The sequence below is a fragment of the Protopterus annectens genome, chromosome 13.part0 (genome assembly GCF_019279795.1).
Source record: "Protopterus annectens isolate FY-2018-M chromosome 13.part0, PAN1.0, whole genome shotgun sequence".
Taxonomy (NCBI): Eukaryota; Metazoa; Chordata; order Ceratodontiformes; family Protopteridae; genus Protopterus; species Protopterus annectens.
Window position 1 is genome coordinate 864,524,832 of NC_056747.1, and position 23,041 is coordinate 864,547,872.

Below are 23,041 nucleotides of genomic sequence, written 5' to 3' on the forward strand. Positions count from 1 at the left end.
TATTTCTTAACTAGACGTTTTTAGGGCTTAAAAGTCTCTGTTTTCTTGCAGTTTTCATTATTATAAGGCAATCAGTTTGTCCCAGCCAATTTGCTAAGTGCCAAATACTACCTGATCAAGAACAGGATTAAGTCTGGAAGACAGACTAGAATGTGCTGGAAACATGGTGGCTATATTATTGTTCTTCTCTTTCTCCTTTAAGGTGAGAGTCATTGCCATGCTGGCCTGGTCCTTCATGCCAGCCTGAGATTGGTTACTGCAACTTTAATCTGTGGCTGGAGGACTAATATCTGACATCCCCGGCAAAGGATTCTATGAATACATCATTGACTAGATAGGTTTCTGCTTCTCCACTGGAATATAACACCATCAGTAGGTCAGAATCCTGCCCTTTCAGAGCTACTTCAATGATTTAAATGAGCTTCACCACCAATCTGCCCCAGGGAAAGGGGAGTAAGGGTAATCTATAGATAGCAAAACCTAAAGGTTTTGAAGGAGCCATATGATGAAGTTACAAAGAGTATAGCAATTAATTATAAGGATGGAGACCAGTAAAACATATGTTTTTCTGTGTCTATATTAAACTTTCAAAAGTTTGACTGTCATATGGTCGACACCATATGATTGAACTTTTAAAAGTTCGAAAATCTAATAAAAAAAATAAACTACACAAATAACCTATCTGAATGTTTTAAGCAGGGGGGGCAACCCCACTGCACCTGCCCTGCTCTTTAAATATACCAACTCCAAGATCACACTACAGTGCAGAAAAGGGAAATCTTCCAATTCCGCGCTGTACGGAGATCTCTGTTAAAATGTTCGGACTTTCAAAAATTCGATCATATGGTGTCAACCATATGACACTCGAACTTTTGAAAATTCTATTATTTAATATAGACTCTGTTTTTCTCTGTTAGTACTGTGCATGTTTATGATACAGACTTTATGATAGCATGTACCCAGAATTGGCAGAAAATAACAATGGTTTTAAAGATTGCTAAGGGCTATTATCTTTACTGACTGAACAACAAAATTAGTCATAACAGCTATATGACAACTAAAGCAGTGAACCGCACTGAATATATGCAATTTAATTTTCACTGACTGATGACCTATATTCAGTGCTTTATATTTTGCTTTATATTTTGTTTGAACTGCTGATAATTTATTTATGTCCTAATATTATCACTTAACTAACTGTCCTGTCATGTTTTCTGTTTACCCTTGGATCTAGACTATTTTGTTGACAGCTAATTGTTGACAACAACCTCCCTGAATTTAAGTTGCTTATGTGATGGACTTATATGGCCAGCCAACAAGTTGAGATACCATATCTCAACATGCCAGCAAAGTCATTGACAGGCTGCAGATGCAAAAAGCTAAGTATTTTGTAGGAGGCAAGTCCCCTACTACCCTTATGGAGGACTGTACTCCCATACTCCCTCAAATTTCTGTATACTAACTCCAAGATCAGAAAGTGTGCTCTCTTTATAGAGTACTCTTCCATGCAATCCATGCTCTTACTGGACTAAATTGCACCTGATGGATTTTTGCATTCAGTTTGTTAGATGCTCATTGAGAGGATGTCACCAACATATCTCTTGATGATAATAAAACAAAATATATGACAATCCACAAGGTAAATGCTCTTCCACTGGAAAAGTCAAAGGAGCATAAAAACAGCAACAACAAGCAGCAGAGACAACCATGGGTTTCAAAAGACTACAAAATACCCAATCACTACATTCAATTAATTAAACACTCACTCCTTAAAGCCACAGTGTTAAAAACAGTATCTTAATACATCAAATTACACAACATGAAGTTTATAGGTAGGCTATGTGATTCTTTGTGCCTTTATGGTCTGAAGAAGCGAATTGTGAAAATGATAACCGATGTGCACAATAAATATATCTTTTGTTTTATAAACAGTGGATACTGGCGTCTTTTGAAACCCGTGGTTGCCTCTGCTGCTTGTTGTTGCTGTTTTTATAGCTCTTGATGAGCTGACCCACAAAATAAAACACTAAGCGCTTTACTCTGTTTGCCAGTAGTGAATTTTCTTTTCTTAGAATGGAGTAGATAAGAGCTCTATTCATTCTCACTGATGGACTTGCTGCATTTAAATAAAAATTATGGCTTACAAAATATTCATACTCAATTCACTTAGTCACCTTAGAATACTTCTGCCTCATATACTGTATTACAAGGGCCAAGATTAATTTTTTCAGAGAAATTGGTATGCATATAGAACACTCTTTTTGATGAAATTGTTGGTTTAAAAACAATGAGTGGTTTTGAAAAAAGCACATGACAGCCATAAGTTAAAACTCACAAGGGTAGCAGGATGTATACTATAGGTTGCTTTGAATCAACAACTGCTGTTTTTGACAAGTAGATGAGCAGACTGGGCAATAAATACCCTCATCCACTTTTGAAGTTTGTTTATATATCTTGCCCAGAATTAGATTGTACTGTATAACTGTATTTGCTCTAACTGATATTGCCTTGTAGTATTAATGTTATTGTTTGCTTATTACTTGTTAATACTGTTGAAATTTTTTTTTTGTAATATACATTTTAGCTTGAAGGCAGCACTTCATAAAATGCAAGCAAAACCATCTATATCCAGAGATACCAAATCCTAAAATGTATATGTGTGAGAGAATGAAAAATAATGTAGTGTTTAACAAGACCAGGTTTAATTGCCCATAAATTAAACTATCCTATATTGGCTGTCAGAATATCAGAAATTTTAAGGACCTCATCTCACACAAATGAGGATTGGAATCCTTCTACAAAGCCTGTGATCCCTGCAGGCTTAACAATGCTATCCCTCCTGAATCAAAACCAAAACCACATGCATCCAGTCCCCCAGATCACATTTTAATGAGTAACTTTATAAGAAGTTTTTCGTAATTCTTGTTATCCAACCTGTTGGTACTTTTATCTTAGTTTGCATGTACTGTTTTTCACCAAAAACTTGATAAACTATGATACAAGCAGTGTTTTTTAATAGTTAAGCAACATATTGCTAATTCAATAAATAAAATATATTAATACATACAAACATAGGAACACTGAAGCAATTTCTTAATGTTTTCATTTATTAGCAAAATAAATAAACTGGACCATCTTTGACCCTTTTCAGCTGCAATTTGATCCACAGAGAATGGAATGAATGCAATATATGTGGACAATGCAGAGCCTTGTAGCTTGTCCCCTTCAGTGGACACTGTGATTCAGGACTCTAACATCTCCATATAGATCATTCATCTGGCAGAGTTTGCTTGGAAGGGAAAAACACTCTGAGTGTGGAAGGCATACATCAGATACTGGTGATGGAACACTTTGATGTGTCGCTAATAGAGGACCAACCTATGGTTTCAACTCTGAAGACCACATGACTGGACACTATTAAAAGTGACCTCAAAAGACCAAACATTTGTCTCCTACTCTTTCTTTTCAAAAAGAGACTGAAGATGATTGTTTTAATTTCACCAAATGATTATTTAGTCATTAAATTCTTTCAAATGCCTTTCCAAGCTTCTTTCTCTCCCACTTCTATCCAGAGAAAGAGAGTTCCTTCTTCATTTGAAGAAGAAATTTTGTTGAATCTGATCAGGAAAGATTAAATTACATTTCACAAATATCTTCTCTCACAACCTATGAATCAGTGTGGGATACCCTTTCTTGAGATTTCCCAAATGAGGACATTTCCTTTGGTGATACTATTTCAAAAAATAAAGGGAGTTTTCTTTTCAAATGGAAAGGGAAAGAGGTGTCTGATTTCCAAAAGAGGTATTACAAACACTTCAGCATGGACTGTCTTAAACCTGTAGCCCTCGCTCCAGTTTTGGATGCCTTGAAAGATGCCTTTTCTGATGTATCCTTATCACCATTTACAATCCCTGGCTCCAAAGAAAGTTGATTGATTCTATAGTGTCGTATATACCAACATGCATCTTTATAAGGACCCATTTGTAGACCCTGCCATTATTTCCTTAGATGCAGAGAGAGAGAGAGAGAGAGAGAGAGAGAGAGGTACTAAAATGTTTTCTCCTGCTAACTCTGTTCTTACTGACAAGGATAGTGAAGCTTTTGATAGATCAAGTGTGTTACTGAAATTATAAAAACTATTTATGTGATTTCTGCTTCTATTTTCTGTTCTAAATACTTATCATTCTGATTGTTGTTACATTATACTCTGTATTGTTCTTACAAAAAATTGCAATACTGAAATTATACAAAATCTTATATGAGATTTTTAGCTCTATGGCTAACAACTTGTTCTTTTAAATAAAAATTTATAACATCATTGCAAGTGTTTCTGTCATGTTTTTTGTGGAGCTTATCTCCATGAGCCTCTGCTGAAAAAGGACAGCTTGTTCAGTCGGAATTTCCTGGTAAACAAATGTAAAATAAAAGAAATAATAAATAAAAGTTTATTCTCCCACTACTTTAGCCTTTAAGGCATTAAATTGTTGAACTCATATGTCTAAGAACCCTTTGTCCATATTTGCTAATGTGAAACTATCTTTGGCTATTCTTCCTAATTCTGAGGTTAAACCCAGTCTTTTGGAAATGGTGAGTTCTGCATCTCAAGTTGCAAAACATTATATCAAATATACATATGATGCAGGAGATGATGTTTATACTGCTACTGGGACAGTCATTTGACAAAATGCCTTGTTAAGACTTTATAGTTTTCCAGGGGATGTAAAGGCATAACTGTTAAATGTTCCTCTAGAAAAAAGACATTTTATTTGGTAATTCCTATGTTGTGGTTCTCAAAAACTGGTAGAAAGAGACAAACTAATGCAAGGGGTTAAGCAACTATTCTTTTCAACCATTCCTAAATATCAGAGAAACTACCATTCTAATCTAGGGCCATTTTTTTCAAAACCCTTTTATGTCAGTGTAACAAAAATCTTCAAAACAGGAGTTCAAAAGGAAAAGGCAAAGTAACACTAGATAGGTCCCAAATATCCTTCTTCCAGAAGAAAAACTTATAACTATCCTTGCTGCCTGTCTACTCCCCTTCCCTCCTCAGCATGGCATTCCTCTCAGAATTGCATGAAATCATTCCTGTGTCTTCCTGATTGGTGATCAATACGATCAGACTCTTGGGTGATAAGCAGAGCACATATATCCATTAGGGATCCCCTCTCATTCCATCTGGAATCCATCAGCCTGTAGAGGACCAACTTCATCTTCTGCCTCACATCATTTCATAATTTCTATTTCAAGGAGTCATATAGCCAGTTGCCTTGGATCAATTAGGAAAATGCTTTTATTTCAGACTTTTCCTGGTCCCTAGCAAAGAAGGTAACTGGATGGTCATTTTAGACCTTTCCAAACTGAATACTTATTCACATCTTAGAATTAAAAATGCTGATGCTGCAAACTCCCTTTCCTCTCGTGTCTTGTGCATTCGTGATCATCTTGCATCTGAAAGAAGCTTATCTCCACATCCTCATTCACAAAACATACAGATTTTTTAAAATGTTCTTTGTCTTGGAATTCCATTTTCTTTACTCTTGTCTATTTCTTCACGAGTCTTCACCAAGTACCTTGCTGCAGTGGTACCTCATTGCAGGCTTCAAGGCATATACATATTCCCTTGGATGATTGCCTTATTGCAGCATCTATCGGTCAAGACACTCTGGCATCTTTGCATTTTGACATGAATCTTCTCAACAACTAATGCTTCACTCTAAATATAAAAAAGTCATCCCTGATTCAATCTCAAAGGATGATTTTCTAGGTTGTCTTCTGGACACCTCTTTAATAACAGTTTTTTCTTCCTCAGTAAAAATGCTTTCTTACCATTAGCACTTCCTCTGTCTTTCTCAACAGAAAATTTATATTGCAAGAACATTTCCAATTATTATAGGATTCATGGCCTCTTCTAGCCTTATGATTCTATGTACTAGACTTCAGATGAAGATGATACTGTGGTTCCACAAATCTCTTTGGGCCCATCTGTTACACCCTATATCTTTTTCAGTTCCTATTCTCATTTTTGTGAAGAAAGAACTCCTTTGGTAGGCCAATCAAGTTCTAATCAACCTGGGAGCTCTTTTCTGTCTCCCAACCTCACTCAGTCAAAGGCTACAGATGCTTTGGTGGGTTGTTTTTCAAGGTGTCAAGATCTATGGAAGTAGGAATCACAATACAGGTACAAACACATAAACCTAAAAACTGTGTCTCTGAAAAATGTCCCAAAGGCCTACATTTATTTATTTATTTATTTACATATTGCATTTATTTACCTGGATGATCCGGCTTGGCCTAAATGACCGCTTTTTAGTAGATGATTAGGGAGGGAAGTCCAGATCAGCTTTGTTAACCAGGTACTCTCTTAATAACCACAGACAACAGCACAGTTATGTAGCACATAAACAAGGGATAACGAAACTGGTACATGAACTAACAAGGGGTAACATGATCTTACCCTCTTTGTAGACTAGCTATGATTTCTTGGGACTTAGTATTTCAACACAGCTTAACCATACAGGCTATTTATATTCCATCAGAACACAACAATGTAGCAAACTCTTTGAGCCAGTTTAGGACAAACCCTCATGAGTGGATGCTTCTTGCAGATAGTCCTCCAGGAGGAAACTCCTCAAATAGATCCGTTTGCTTCCTTTCTAGACTTATAACTGAAACAGTTCTCTTTTAGGATTCATTGTAAAAAGGCATGAAAACAGATATATTTGCAATCCCTTGGATGGAGAAGTCTCTATATCTCTACCCCTTCTCCTCTGATTTCCAAGATCCTTTAAAATTTCAGGAAAGACCTACCACAGATGTCACTAGTGACTCCATTCTGGTCCAGACAGTTGTTCTCCATTCCCATGCACCTGGCCAGAGGCACTTACCAAAAACATCCTCAAAGAGTGGACTTACTCTCACAAGACAAAGGATCCTTGATTCATCCCAACACCCATGGTATGCTTTTATCCTTTAGGCACCTTTTTTCTGTGGATGTGGAACAGGTGTTGAAGAAGTCAAGAAAATCTGCCATCCAAAAATCCTACTTAGTCAAATGAAAATATCTTCATGTTGGTGACAAAATAGAGGACAGGACCCATATGAAGCAGGGAACCCTGGCTCTTTGGTTGTTGTTGTTGTGTCTTTCGGCTTTTCCCGGTTAGGGGTCGCCACAGCGGAACTCTGGTCCGCTAATGATTGGCAGTTGATTTTTACGTACTGAGTTGCCAGCCCTAACGCACAACCTTCAACGAAGGTACGCCCATTCACACATGTCTCCACGCAGAAGACGCTCTAGCTGAGAGTCGAACCGGTCAGCGTCTTACTGTGAGGTGAATTGTTTGATTCTGACCTAGTGTATACTTGAATAAAGGTATACCTCTCAGCCATTTCCTCTTGTCTGACAGTCAACCAACCTCTTTCTTCCTAATCCCAAGTCACTCATTTTTAAAGGTAGTTTTGCATATCAGACCACCAAGAAAAAATATGGCTACTTCTTGGGATTTTAATTTTGTTTTGGAGACATTAACTCTATCTCCATTTGAACCTATAGCCAGTTATTCACTAAAATTTTTAACTTGGTAGCCTTCCCTGCTGAGAGATTGAACCTCTGCTAGATGGGTATCTGAATTACAGACTCACATGTCTAGTCAGCCTTTTTCTGGACGTTCACAAAGACAGGATAAGTCTCTGAACCAACTCATCCTCTATGACTAAAGTTGTCTCTGAATTTCCTCTCAACTAGACTGTTCAACAACCTGTTTTATGTCCTGACCCTCAAAACAAGGGAGAAAAAAATAATTCATTGTCTGTATATCCACAGGCAATTCTAATATTATTTGGATAAAAATAAAGTTTTTAGGAAATCAAATCAAGTCTTTGTGTCCTATGATGGTAAGAAGAAGGTACAGCCAGTATCTAAACACACCATTTCTAGGTGGCTTTCCCATGTTATTCAATTCTGCATTTCTAGCCGTAGTAAAAATCTACTTAAGAATGCCAGGGTTCTTTCTACTAGAGCAGTGGCCACTTCTGTGGCTTCCTGGAAAGGATTGGATTCTAGATCAATTCTAGAAGCAGCTACTTTATCTATCTTTCTAGCTATATATCTACTGTATCTATCCATCTATTTATATTTGTTTACTGGGTTAGTGCACTGATTTTAATGGTCCATTTGTAGGCACAACCCAGGTGAATAGGATCGCATAAAAAAATGAACAAAACGTATTTACAGATACAAGGATATGCTATAAAGCATATACATATTTACCAATGCAAAAATATGCTACAATATTTAGTTCAAGAAGCAGTTTACAAAGTCAAAACATGGATGGAAAAATGAAATTATTCTTAATAGAGCTTTCTGGATAATATATAGCCATAATAACTGAGATGGCTTATGTTACCGGGATAGCAGCATATTGTTATACAGAGAGGTATGAAGACATTAGAAGAGACAAGTGAAAATAGTTGCAGGAAAGGATACTGTGACGACTGGGGAGAGATGGGCAAAGGCTGCCAGCCTAGTCAAGTTGAATTTGATATATAAATCTGGCATTTGTAAATAAATGTAAAATACAGGCATGTTTTCTTGAATGTATAAGAACATTGTGAAATGTGGAACTGCAAAATATGTGACAACATTGCACTCTACTGGCCCAGTGAAGCATGTTGTGACCCTTTCATGTTAGAATTCGGCTTCAGTGCATCTGGATGAAGGTTTCATGCCCATTGTTTTAAGGCTAAAGTTTATGACCAGAATTTAGATGTGGAATGTGCTTTATTGCTCTGGTTGCTGTTAGAATGTTTGTTTGTGTCTTTCGGCTTTTCCCAGTTAGGGGTCGCCACAGCGGAACGCCGGTCCGCTAATGATTGGCAGTTTATTTTTATGTACCGGCTTGCCAGGCCTGACGCACAACCTTCAGCTAAGGTATGCCCATTCACGCCTGTCTCCACGCAGAAGACGCTCTAGCTGAGAATCGAACTGGACAGCATCTTACTGTGAGGCAACAATGCTACCGCAGCATTCTGTTAGAATATACATGTGAAATGCCTTGTATTGTTGTAAGTTTCTGAGCAGGTGTTAGATTGCTAAATAATGCAGTTTGTGGCCTGAGAACTCAGACCAGGTGTTAAGATGATGCAATATGAATACTGGGAAAACCTAAGTGTCAAAAATGATGTCATTTGGGAGGGCCTTAGAGACATGTTTGTTAGTAATGTTTAAATACTATTTCTCACAAGAGATTTTGAGCATTTTGATCTTGGATATCCAACTTAGCACTCTGCCTTATGCTCACATGTAAGTTTTAGCACTGTGATTTCTTGTAGGAATAGTTAAAGCTAGTAAAGATTAATTAGGTATTTGTCTTTGAAATCAGATCTGTCCTAGTGTATTATTTTAAGTTTCTGTGTGATCTCTGAAATCTTAGATATCTCTGTGGTGTAGTACTTTTGTCTTTTGTTTTAATTATTTATTATTAAATATTTTTAAAACCTTCTACCTGTGGCTGGTTTGTGTAGGGATAAGCTCTAGAGTACATTGCATATTTATAGAGGTTATTGTAATAGGCCACTCTAAAGTAAGCCTTGACTGTCATACTACCATTGGATTATTAATATTGCACAGTAATAATTGGACACCCTTTTAAGGGCCTTTTAGTAGCTGATATTATTAGCTGGGTGGTGGCAGGGATTACTACCGTATGAAAAAGAAAAATAATCTGGTTCCACACAGCAGTGAAAACCAGTTTGTCCTTTATTGTAGTAGGTAAGCGCTTTCTCGGAATAACATCTGCTTCATCAGACCAACAAAGATAGAATAGCAGTTACATTTTTAAACACTAAAACATCCAATCAAAAATCAGATAAAATGTGCATCATAGCTAAAAGCCATGTGATAAAATACATCTGTAGAATATATAGATTGTTAAAAAATTGAATAAAACAGACTAAATGAACAATATGTACTTAAAACTGGTAACAAATTCAATAGTAAAAAATAATAAAAGATGGACTATTGAAACATATATGATAAAATATTAAAAGAGAGATCAATACTTTAATGGCCGTGTTTTAAGGAAGGGTTTCAGGGAAACTCTGTTGTTTAAACCAGGAGGTTTATCAGCTTGAAAGCGCAAAATCCATTTCTGTTCACTAGATTCTGTTCTATTATTTATGTCACCTCCTGTCTTAGTACTATGCAGAATCTCTAGTACCATAAAGCTAAATTCATGTACTTTACCCTCTTTAGCTACATGCAGCGATAGTGCGCTGGTTTCTTTAACATTCTTGATATCCCTAAGGTGTTCAAGTATTCTATCCTTAAACACCCTGTTTGTTTTCCCTATGTAAAATGAGAAGCAGGTAGTACAATAGCAAAAATAGACAACATTTTTTGTTCGACAATCTGCATAAAAAGCAGTATCTATCTTAAAACCCAAAGTGGGATGTGTGAAATGATTACCAATATGTATATGTGTACAGGCCATACAATTCCTACACATATATGCACCAAGTCTATCAGATATTATAGTTGATTTAGTATTAAAGGATCGATAACAGAGCTGACTCTTAAGTGATCTATTATTTCTAAAAGCAAAAACTGGCTGTGTGCCAATGACCCCATTCAACTCATGTACAGTAGACAGAATATCCCAGTTCTTTTTAATAATATCACATGCTATATGCACATTACTGGCAAAGGTGAATGGCATCCTTAGTTTATTCCTAGAGGTATCAGTGGAAGCATCACTTGAGAAAGTATTGTCAATATTATCCCTGTTGTTAATACTAGTGGGGAGGGGGGAAAAGTATGGCTGGCACTTACCTGATTTATGCCACCATCCTTCTGCTATTTGATAATCAATAAGTTTACTACTATAGCCTCTTTCTAAAAATTCTTGTTTAAGTGTTTGTAATGCAACAATGAGACTATCATCATCATTAAAAAGTCTCATAGTTCGAAATATCTGTCCTTTCAACACATTGAATTTCATATGATTCGGATGCATACTGCCATAGTGTAGAACATTATTCTTTCTAACAGTTTTCTTATACAAAGTAGTAGACACAGTGGATAAATTATTTTTAGTAACTTTGACATCCAAAAACTCTACTTCTTTATCAGAATATTCATAGGTAAAACTCAAAAAAGTATTCAACTGATTTAAGTATAAAAGAAACTCTTGTAGCCACTGCTCTGAGCCATGCCACAACAAAAAAATATCATCCACAAAACGTTCATACCATTTGATGTTAACCTGGTATTCATTATTCGAAAGTACATGTTTAGCTTCCCAATTAGCTAGGGATAAGTTGGCGTAACTATTAGCACAAGCTGTGCCCATAGCTACGCCAACTTTTTGTGCCTAATAAACATCATTAAAAATAAACACATTGTTTTCTAGGATGATTTCCAAAAGTGTGCAAATAAGTGTCACCTTAGTATCAGGGGTGTTTCTCTCACACAGTAATTCTCTGACATTTTCAGTTCCCCATTCATTGGGTATAACAGTTTACAATGATTCAATATCCAGAGTTACAAATAAACATTGTCCTAAGATAATTTCATTTTGTTTAGATAGCTCATTTAAAAAAATCTTGGTATCCTTTAAAACAGTGCTACAATTAGCCAAGGCAGCATGCAAAGCCTTTTCTACAAAAATAGAAAGTGGCTCAGTTACCCAACCTCGGCCTGAAACTATAGGGCACATAGGTGGAGTTAAGGGATTCTTATGTATTTTGGGTAGACCATATATCAAAGGGACTGTTGGATGTTCTACCTTGAAATACTCAAACAGTTGCTCACATATCATGCATGTTATTAATAAATCAAAGATCAAAAACTGTACTTTTTCTATGACACTACTGAGTATATTCACAGGTAAAATGGCATACATATCAACGTCACTGAGATGACTTAACATAGATTCTATATATTTGTCCTTGTCGATAACAACAATACCACTTCCTTTATCAGCTGGATGTATTTCTATACTATTTAGTTATTTCAATTGAACTAGAGCTTGTAACTCCGCAGCTGATAAATTACTAAAATTATTAGTTTGCTTATCTAGAGACTTCTCTCTAAGTTGTTTTTCACAAAGGTCAATGAACAGATCTATAGTAGAATTACTAGGTGGTATGTAAGTGCTGGGCTTTCTAAATATACAATCAGCATTATTAGAATTACCAAACATAGCTTTAAGTGTAAGAGTTCTGCCAAAAAGGTGTAGGTCTTTAATTACCTCTGTTATGTCCATTCTTTGAGCCGGAACAAAGGTTAAGACTCTGTTTAACACAGATAATTGTGACTCAGTTAAAGTTAAAGTAGAGATATTGTGAACTAAGCTTGTTTGTATCTCTTTCCTGACCTTATTTCGTCCTCCTGGCTGTGTAGTCGTCGTGTACGTTGATTTTGCAGGCGATTCCTTGATCTGCCTCTTATAGGCAGAGGTTCTTTCAATAAAAAAAATGTCCACAGGTGGAGCCTGATAGTACAGAGGCCTGCTCTGTGGAATTCAAACTCACACTGGAAGCCATGCTTGTTTTAGGTCTAACAGCTTCAGTGCTTGTGCTAGCATCAGAGTGACTGCTTACAGCAGCTACAGAAGTATTTAGGTTAACTTCTGAAACAATTCCCTCACTAACAGGAACAATAGGAACATTGGGTAAAAGTTCTGTGGGTTCTGTAGAAGTGGTAGTTTTAACAGCATTTGCATATGCTGCTTGTTCATCTGAAACAGTTGAATGCAATGTAGCTAAAGAGGGTAAAGAACATAAATTTAGCTTTATGGTACTAGAGATTCTGCATAGTACCAAGAGAGGAGGTCTTCATTCACCCTTTCTTCCTTAGCTTTGGCAATTGTCATATTATAAAGTTATTAAAACAGTGATCTAGTGAAGAGCACAGTACAGTTGTGTAATTTACTTGCCATAACAGTAGATATTTGAATAGATAACTGTTGTAGCACTAGCACCCTCCTTCCATCCATCCCCCTTATTTTTCCTCCCCTAGGCCAGGGTGGGATACCATTTTCTCTTTGTTCTTCTGACAGGATCATGCTGAGAGCTTTAGTCTTCAGCCCACAGCTGGCCTTAGGCATAAGCCAACTAGGTGGCTGCCTAGGGTACCACTCTAGCAGGGGCACTTTTCCAGTAATCTGGATCGTGTAGGTAGACCAGGATGGGGGCACCGGGTGGTCTGGGGAGGCATTGCGGAGTCCTTTTGCCTAGGGCCCCAGTTGACTAAAGGCTGTCCCTGCTTCAGCCTCCTTATTTTAGGCAAGAAAGGTGTGAGGGTTGGAGTGTTTGTATGCCTGTCTTATACTAGCATGTCCTCTTGTTCTAAGGGCGGATATTGGGCATGTGAAGAAGGAGCCTGAACCTTTGTAGAATGACTGGATGTACGGTATCTTTGCAGCATATGTCCCATATTGTAATGGCTACCTCAACAGTGATTTATTCAAATATCTGCTGTTATGGTAAATAAACTACACAACTGTACTGTCTTCTATCACTTGTTGGGAAACCACTCCAAACTTTAACTATTTATTTGCTCATATGTATATCAATCACAGTGTTAATATGACTGCGAAAAGTAACTTATATTTAGTTCTATAAATAATATTCAATCATTTGTATAAAGGAATCTATTATTCTAACCAAATACTGCAAGCATTCTCATCCTCTGTTTCCTAACTAAATCATTATATGTAAGCATGTGTTTAATATGTAAATTGCAGAGAGTTTGAAAAATGCATTTTTTTTTGTTTTGCAAAACTGTCATTCTTGGTAAAAATCTCCTGTAACTTTTTTGTCTAGGCCTCCTCTGAAAATAGGTTATACCCAAATGGATGTTCCTAATCAACAAACACTAATAAACAATAAATAAATAATACTAGTTCAGTCGAGACAAGACAACTGAATGGCATCCCCTCACTTCCGTAAGGGGCTTTTCCTCTTAAGCAGCTTTATCTGTCCCTCTGAAGCACAGGTTGTAGTTTCCACAGTCTCCATCAAGGAAATTACACAACCAGCTGTGTTTTTGGGTGAGTACATCCCTTCACTCCTCCCCATGTCAGAGACACATAATGAACTACAGTCACCTGGGTTGTGGGCAGGGCACCATCACTCTGTTCCACCAAGTCAGACTGACCACTTCTAAATTTCAGTGCTTATTAATCTCCAGTGATTTTGAACAGAAATTTCAAGTAGCTACAAATAAAGTTTACATAGCAGTGCTCAAGCTTTTTAGCCTATGGTCCAGCACAGAATGCAAAATGTCTGTTAGAGAGAGATGTGCAGCAAACTATGGGCACCATTCATACCACCACATATCCCAGATTGTAGCTGAATGAACAGGATGAAGGGGAAGATTTTCAGTTCATGCTATGCATAAATGCCCCTGGAAACACGGTTGGTCCACTGGCTTTAGGGCAGGTACAAAGTGATAACAACCCGAGGAGGCTAAAGAGTGGATAAAACAACTCAAACTTTAAATCTGCAAGCAAAGAGATATAATATAGATGAAATAATGTTGTTTTGTCTACAGTCACAAAATAAGTACTAAACTGACAACATGAAGAAAAAACATAGGTCTGAGTGCTAATTGTAGGTGGGCCTCTTCTTCAAAAAGTATATTTTCAATAACTTTCATGTTTCGTATCTGTCCCTTCCCAACAAAAATGCAATCATTTTGACAGCTGGAATTATTGATCTAGGCTGTCACTGTACAGTTACAAGAAAAAAATAAAATGATGGTTTATCATTAAACAAAAGGAAATTATTTAAAAAAAATGAACCTTAACGTGTCAGAGCCATGCTAAGCTGTATTTTGTGATGACTTAACTTTGCAGAGATTGCAAAACTAGTATTATTGCATATTATCAGTGTTCTGCACTGCACTGTGCATCTTTTCTATTTTCCTGTTCCTTTGGAAGGTGTTTTATTTAACTAATAATTGGTTGCAAGATATGTGCTTAAGTTACAGTATAGTAAATCATTAAGGTAGCTAGAACAGATAGCAAGAAGAGGGGGAGTTGCTCTTATCTCACTTGGTGTTTTCCAAACACATCAGAATTGTTGCAGAACCTGATCCCAGTTAGGCAGCTCAGGTTAGCTGCAGGATATGAGTGACTAAGACAATGTTACAGTAGTATGCACAATTCTGCGTTATCTCCTGTGCTGCATATCATCTCATTACAACAATGTTCATTGCAATGTTTGCATAGTACTGAAGAGATCACTGGAGGTTTTCCTTCACAGTTTCTGTCTTTGTGTTTACCACAGATATACTTACAATGCTAAATAAAGCAGTTTGGACAAGAGCAGATGATATATCAGTCTCTGTAGGTAGACCTGAGAGAGATTTCCAAGTCCTAGACATCTCATGTGATAATGAAGTGCCACACAACTTTGACTTTCTTGACAGATTTGTTATACTTCTCTCTTGCTGTCTATGGAGGACCTAGATGAAATAAAACTTGAGTCAAGCACTTTTTTTATCGAAATTCTACATATGACAACAATAGTGTAGTGCATATAATCAATAATCAGCTGGGGGAAAAGGGGTATTAGGCAGGATGATGAGATATTTTACATTTAACTGCTTGACATTTAATGTGACAGTTAAAGCACAACACATTCCTGGCATCGATAACTCATTGGCAGATTCCCTTTCTCGTTTGCAGTGGCCCCGTTTCCGGCGCTGGCCCCAAGGGCAAGTCCTTCTCCGACACCAGTGCCAGTTCAGTTATGGGCCTTATGGACAGACGAGAATGGTTGCTAATGTGTAATTCTCTCAGTGGAAGAACAAGGGTAAGATACAATAAATGTATACAGCAATTCTTGCAAACCAGAATAGCCAGAGGCTGGGAATCCATTTGGCCTATTCCACCTCACCAAATCAGGTCTTACATCATGATAATGAAAGAAAAAGGTTGGAGTCTGGCCAGCGCGGGAAGCCCATTGTCAGCCTTGAATTGGTTTCATCAGGCTTTGGGTTTGAAGATGTAGCTAACACTTTCCAAGTACGCGCAATGTTTAAAGGTTGGGGGAGACAAACACCCAAGAGGCTTGATAAGAGTTACCCCATAGGTCCAGCTGTATTAAGCAAGCTATGGATTGTTGTTTCAGAGGTTTGTTTCTCTTCTTATGAGGTATCATTATTTAAAGCTGCCTTTTTGCTGGCTTTTTGTGGGGCATTCAGATGGTCGGAAATTGTCCAACCGAGCAAGAAAAGCCAGGGGACAGTACTGCCTTTAGCACATGTACACGTGCTGGGTGATGACACTTGGATTTATGTGGCAAAATCCAAAACTGATCAAGAAGGCAGAGGTCAATGGGTAAGAGTAGTTACCCCAGAGGGATTAGAATGGAATGTGACTAAAGTGATACTGGAGTACCGGAGTTATAGGGGTATGTTAGGTGGTCCATTCTTCTGCCATCAGCAAGGTGAACCACTTACACATTATCAGGTGAGAGCAGTTTTAAAGCAGGCAGTTAAGTTGATTGGCTTGGACACAAGTAGGTATACATTGCATTCTTTTCGGATAGGTGCAGCCTCATATGCACATGCAATGGGGGCTTCACAGGCTGACATTATGAGGATGGGTAGGTGGAAATCCAAGGCTTATAAAAGTTATGTAAGGTGTAAACAACTCTAACTCTTGTTCATTGCATTTCAGCAGACACATCCTCAGAACAGAAATACATCTGGATAGTTGGCCATTCCTTTGTTCGGAGACTTCACCTCTGGGTGCAGAACAGGCTGGGCTTATCCTTCCAAAGAGAACGAGCTTCAGGCAAAACAGTTTGGTATGGGGTGTCAGGAATGCGGTGGCACCAGCTTAGTACAGTAATGCAACAAGCAGCGAGAAGTGGTAAACCTCCTACAGCCATCGTGTTACAGCTAGGGGGCAATGATATTGGTCAACAACCAATAAAAGATTTAATTGGTTCAATGGTACGAGAGATTAATTGCATACATGAATGCTGGCCACAAGCCATTATTTGCTGGTCAGAAGTGGTACAGAGAAAAAGATGGAAAGGGGTTAGGGTCCATAAAAGCTGTGGAGAGAATGAGACGGAGAATTAATAATTCTATGGATAAGATTTTAAAGGCCATTAAGGGGTTGTACATTCCCCACCCTGGCATTCGGGTCTGGTGGCCGGATAGGTATGAGAAAGATGGGGTTAATTTATCGGAAGAAGGTTCACAGGTATTTTATAAGGAATTACAGGCAGGTCTAGCCCTGAAGGGCATTCACCTAGAGTAGATTGAGATGTGCTGGCGGAAGGGAGGAACATTCCTCCCTTCTGTGGCGGAAGGCAGGAAAGGTAAGGGAGGCCAAGGTAAATGGGGGGGGGGGGGTCACAGGACTCTTCAGCTGGACCTTCCGCAGACCAGACAGCCCCAAGGGATTGCTGCCAGGGGACTTATCAGCCCGGCAATGGCCCCTTGGCAGATTGTAAGGTGGCCCAGAAGAATTGTGATGAACTGTGAAAAAAGTTGTTATGAAATGGGTATGATACATAAAAAAAGGGCCGGATATCGACAGTGCTGTCTGTTATCCTGTAGGTTTAGGGGAATGCTATGAAATAAATAAATGGCCTCCCTGATATTCCTGCCTTGCGCACATCTCATAATAATTGGCTTCTATTAGAGAAAAAGTCATTGACAATGATTGTCAATAAACACATGGCTGCAGCCATTTAATTCATCTGAAGTCTCTGTGTTATTATTAATATTTACCTGCTGGTTACCTTGACTTGTTAGACATGGAATTTGAGGCATATGTTCACAAGGATGCAATGAAATGACAATGTGCTGAGCTGGTTCTGTATATATAGCTCAGTACTTGATTTGAATCATTGATGGAAATATGAACAATGTGTTGGATTTACTGAGCTGATTATGCATAGAGCTCAATGCTGGATATGGATCATTAAAGAAATTCTGAACAATGTGACGAATGCTTAAATAGCATGTATGGTTATTCCGTAAGCATCAATGGTGAGAGATCTGTAAGTAGGTATGAGTTTATTTTTGTAAAAGACAGGTAGAGCTGTACTAATCTCAGACAAATACTTACAATGCTAAATAAAGCAGTTTGGACAAGAGCAAATGATATATCAGTCTCTGTAGGTAGACCTGAGAGAGATTTCCAAGTCCTAGACATCTCATGTGATAATGAAGTGCCACACAACTTTGACTTTCTTGACAGATTTGTTATACTTCTCTCTTGCTGTCTATGGAGGACCTAGATGAAATAAAACTTGAGTCAAGCACTTTTTTTATCGAAATTCTACATATCAGAATTTACAGGACACTCACTGAAGACAGAAGGTAATCATAAGCAGAGCAAAACGTGAAAAATGAAAAGAATATCCTAATACCCAGAGAAATTAGCAAGAAGTTTCTACTTCATGCTCAGGTATCATAACATTGTACCATTAAATACAGAAATTTATCCAAATATTGCCTTCTATGCACTTTGGGACTCTGTACTCATTTTAGCTGTTGCCCCTACAACCACAAAAAGGCTATTTTCTCATTTCTGAGTATGTTAATAACATATCTCTGTTGCAGGCCTTATATATTGTGGTCTCTGTGAGTCACAAAAAAAGCTCCGAATAAAGTAGTCTGTTGAGTGTGCTGGGTATAGCTAATTTTACCCTTGCTAACACACGAGACATTGAAACCATATTTCTGAGCAAGTATTTTCTCTGCTGAGAAACTGTTAGCTTTTAACTCTGAAATGTCTTTGATACATGTCTTTGTAATGAAGTACTTTCAAGTATATACACTCTGGACTTAAATCATCAGCTCATTTCAGAGATTCTCCAACAGTTTATCATATAATAGGTTTACTCATGCAAATGGCCATTGCCCATCTGTGAGACCAGTGACCTGGGTTCCAGAAGGATGTTTGCTGTCAGGGAGCTGTTGTTGTGATTAGGTGAAGGATTTACAATCCGAAGGTTACTCTTCTTCTTGTCTTTCTCCTCCGAGTGGGTCTGGGGTTTGGGCTGTCTGAGGCTCAGCTCCTGCAGTAGCTGCTACCTGGTGGAAACTAAAGGTGCAGCTGCCAAAGTGGTGCATAATGCTTGAAGTGGTGCTAGGGGAATGTGTGCCATTATGAAGAGGGACTTCCTTTAGTCACCAAATGCCACACACCTGCCCAGATAAGCATAAGCATATGGAATGTATGTGGTAGATGTGGATGTTGGCTGAGCTGCTTGCCAGCTGCAGGCTCTTTACTTGCTTAGAGAAAGCCTGATGTATAGCCTTTACTACCTGATTAGTGAGAATACTGATAGTGTATGCTTACTGGAGGGTAGAGATCCACATGTGAAGGTTAGAACCACAACCAAGGTGAGGCAGTCAGACAAATGAAGACACTGCATGACAATTGAAACCCTGAAACAAAGCTCCCTGACCACATTGCTGGGGAGGAAACATCTGCAGTGTAATGCATTTCTGCTTTACAATTAATTACCCAAATTATAAAAAAGGTTGCCCTTAGTTTTCCAAGTCTGTCAGCTCCTCTTGTTGATCTGGCAAGCTTCTACAGCACAAGAAACTGTTGGAACTCTTGTTTTAAGCAAACTGTAAGGGATACAGAATATTAACCCTACTGCAGAGAAAAGTAATCAGAGCTACACAGAAAGAAGATAAGGCATATTATGTTTTTCTTAATGGCAGGTAAAAATCAAGCATAAACAGCACATCTTGAAATAGGTTCTAATGAGAAAATTATGCTGTATCTTATTGTATCAATCCGAGATCAGAAAACTATAAAACATAACAAAGATCAGATTGCAACACTAGCAGAAAATGTAAAAGAAATCTACTTTCAGAACAAGGTAGAAGGTGAACAGGGTGGGGTGGGGAGGGGGAGGAACACATTAGTGTCAAAACAAAATATGAACTACATAATGAGTTAATACCACATATAGTATATGTTTAATACCACTAAGGGATAAGTTGCAATGGATCAGAGAACTCTGCAGGTTAGATTCCTGCTATATTTACCAAAAAACTAGTAGAAGTTATTGTTATTCTCCCAAGGCATGGAAAAGTGAAAAGTTCAAAAGCAAACCAAATAAGTCAAAATTAGGTTTACATTAAATAAATACTCTGTTGTGTTTTCAAGTAATAATTTAGTAGATGGAGTACTGTGGTCATGTGAATGAAAAGGGGCAACAAACCCCCCGAAATTTCAATAAAAAGTCATATAAAAAGTTATGGAGCACATCTGTAAAAGACATGTTTATACTTTCTGTGTAATGCCAAGGGCTTCAAACAGGTTGGCATGGCTTGACAGCTGATAAACTCCAGATGAATATATATATATATATATTTTTTTTTTTGCATTCTGGATGCTTGATTATTACTTCTTTATGAAACGTGCTGGTTACCCATTTAAAAATACCACAGGAGATTATTCAGAGACATTTAGTGCATAACATTAAATGAAATAGTGCTAAGAGAAGTGATGTGCAAGGAGGTTGTGATCCAGAGACACAAGTTTCAAGGTTGTGCTACTGGAGAAATAGCACTGTATGTATGGTATGCAGATGATAACATGCTCTTATGCAAATGAGTCTCATTGTGTATGCAGATGATGACAGGTCAGGAAACGTGGAAGAGTAACATAGAGATGCATAAACCCAGAGATGTGTGTTGTGGTGTTCATCCTCTCTTGATACCAGAATTCTTCATTGTACAGGAACTAGACTAGCCATATGATGTGAATGATACAGCGGCTACAGCTGAACACCATGTATTAGTGGCCACCTTTGGTGCCACTGTCTACAGCTTTGCATGTCCTCATTCTCAGTGCTGCAGACAGGTCTACCAGCACCTAACATAGCATCACTTCCATGACGAGGACACTGCTGACTGATACAGTGTTGATAGAGAAACCATATGGAAAATATTAGACATGTGTCACCCACACATGGAAACAAGGGGAATGTATGGACTGACCATCTGCATGGACTTGAAGGTATGTGTAGCATTAACCATCCTTGTGTCCCCAGATCATACAAAGACTTGGAGCTGTAGCAGTGATAGCCACCAACTTGCCTTTCTTGTATGGTGTGTACACCAACATTAGAGACAGTGTGGCTGACAGACCCTGTATGTGGTGGTGACTCCTGCATAGCCTGGAAGGGATTACAGTGACATACACCTACACCATCATATTATATGGAAGGGATATGTGTGAGCCCTTAAGTGTTGGTGTTGCTGAAACAGCAACTGTGTCATCTGACTGTGCCATGAGCACATTGTTTTCATTGACAGCAACAGGTAACTTGCTGACATCAGGCATATACCGTCTTCTCATACTGGACCCTACACAAGTGGCACCTGTGAATGAATAAAGATAAAATACCAGTTGGAACAGTGAAACATATGTAAAAGACTGCCCCATACTTGGCACATATAGTGGTACATAACACAACCTGTGAATACAATATGGGCACATACATACTTGAGGTGCAGGGCATTGCAGTTGCAGCCTCGATACACCTGAAGGAAGAAATATGCAAAATTGTTTTGCTGAATATATTATCCTCACATGCAGGTCACTGCAGACAATGGAAATGTACCTGCTATTACTAACCAACTCCTACAGGTATTCAGGTAGTTGTCCCCAGCCCTTTTCCAGCATCCAGGCCACCACCAGCTATGACTGTCCTCTCACTGTCCTCAGTCAGGAATAGCAAGAACTGTTTTACCACTTTGAGTCACTTTTATGTAGGTGGTTCACCTCCTTTAGTGGACATATCCCTGGAAATGCCTTCTGCATTTGTCTTGGTTTGCAATATCATGTTGGTTACCTTTCTCTACATCTGCACTACAGTTTAATTTGGATCACCTACAGCACTGATATTTTGCATCACTTCCTGTTGTATCTATTTGCAGAATACATTGACTGTTTTACCTTTATCCAGGATGTGCAGGCCGTGTGTGCATAGCATAGGTCTCAACCTCTTAGAGCAAGAAATCTCAACAAAGCCTAAAATAATGGGGGGATAAAGCTCCAAAAATAGGGGCAGATTTTAAATATTGCTCCTATAAACTTAAAAAGTTGCTAGAATAACAGGATTTAGAAAGATATGAAATCTAAAACTAAAATAATATGTTATTATTTAGTGACTTCAGTCCTCCCCGCTTTGCCAGAAACTACCAATTCTATGAGGGAAAAGGCCAAAATTATGAGGCAAAAATCTGGACATTCTGCGAAAATCTGGACACTTGAGAGGTATGGTGCATAGGGCATACAGCATCACTCAGTCTTCTGGGTGATGAACTTTTCTAGTCATTACCTTACTCTTAGGCCCATGAGAAGATGTGTACATCTCTGGGTTACAAATGTCGGTCAGTGTGTGTGTGTGTGTGTGTGTGTGTGTGTGTGTGTGTGTGTGTGTGTGTGTGTGTGTGTGTGTGTGTGCGTGTGCGTATGTGTGTGTGTGTGTGTGTGTGTGTGTGTGTGTGTGTGTGTGTGTGTGTGTGTGTGTGTTTGTCTCTGTGTGAGTACATACATATAACTGTTCTTAGCTGCCCCATATGCATGAGCAGTGCCTCATTCTCTCACCTTCAGGCCAATGTACCCCTCCACTATTGTGCTGTGACCTTAACCACCTGTCTTATACCCACAAAGGTGATTTGTATATCAGTAGTGGCTGGCTATAACCTTGCATCACCATTCTGGCAGCCAGTATTGCTGTGCACATCCCATAACTTCCACTCTCCTCTATAAGAATAGCCCTACTTTCATCTATTTACGGGGGACATTGTAATATCTGTACCATGTCCTGTCCTCTATGCACATAAGCAACAGTTTGGTTTCCATCAAAGATGTGCATGCAGCTGTCATGCTCTTGTACTGTATTTCCTGCCACATTCTCCTCCCACAGCTGGATATGCAGCTGTAATAGCCTTGTGGTGTGTTCAATGCCAAAGGCCCTCTGTCAAAGCTGGGCATGTAACTGCCATGCCATTGTGCTGTTTTACCCCATCTACTGC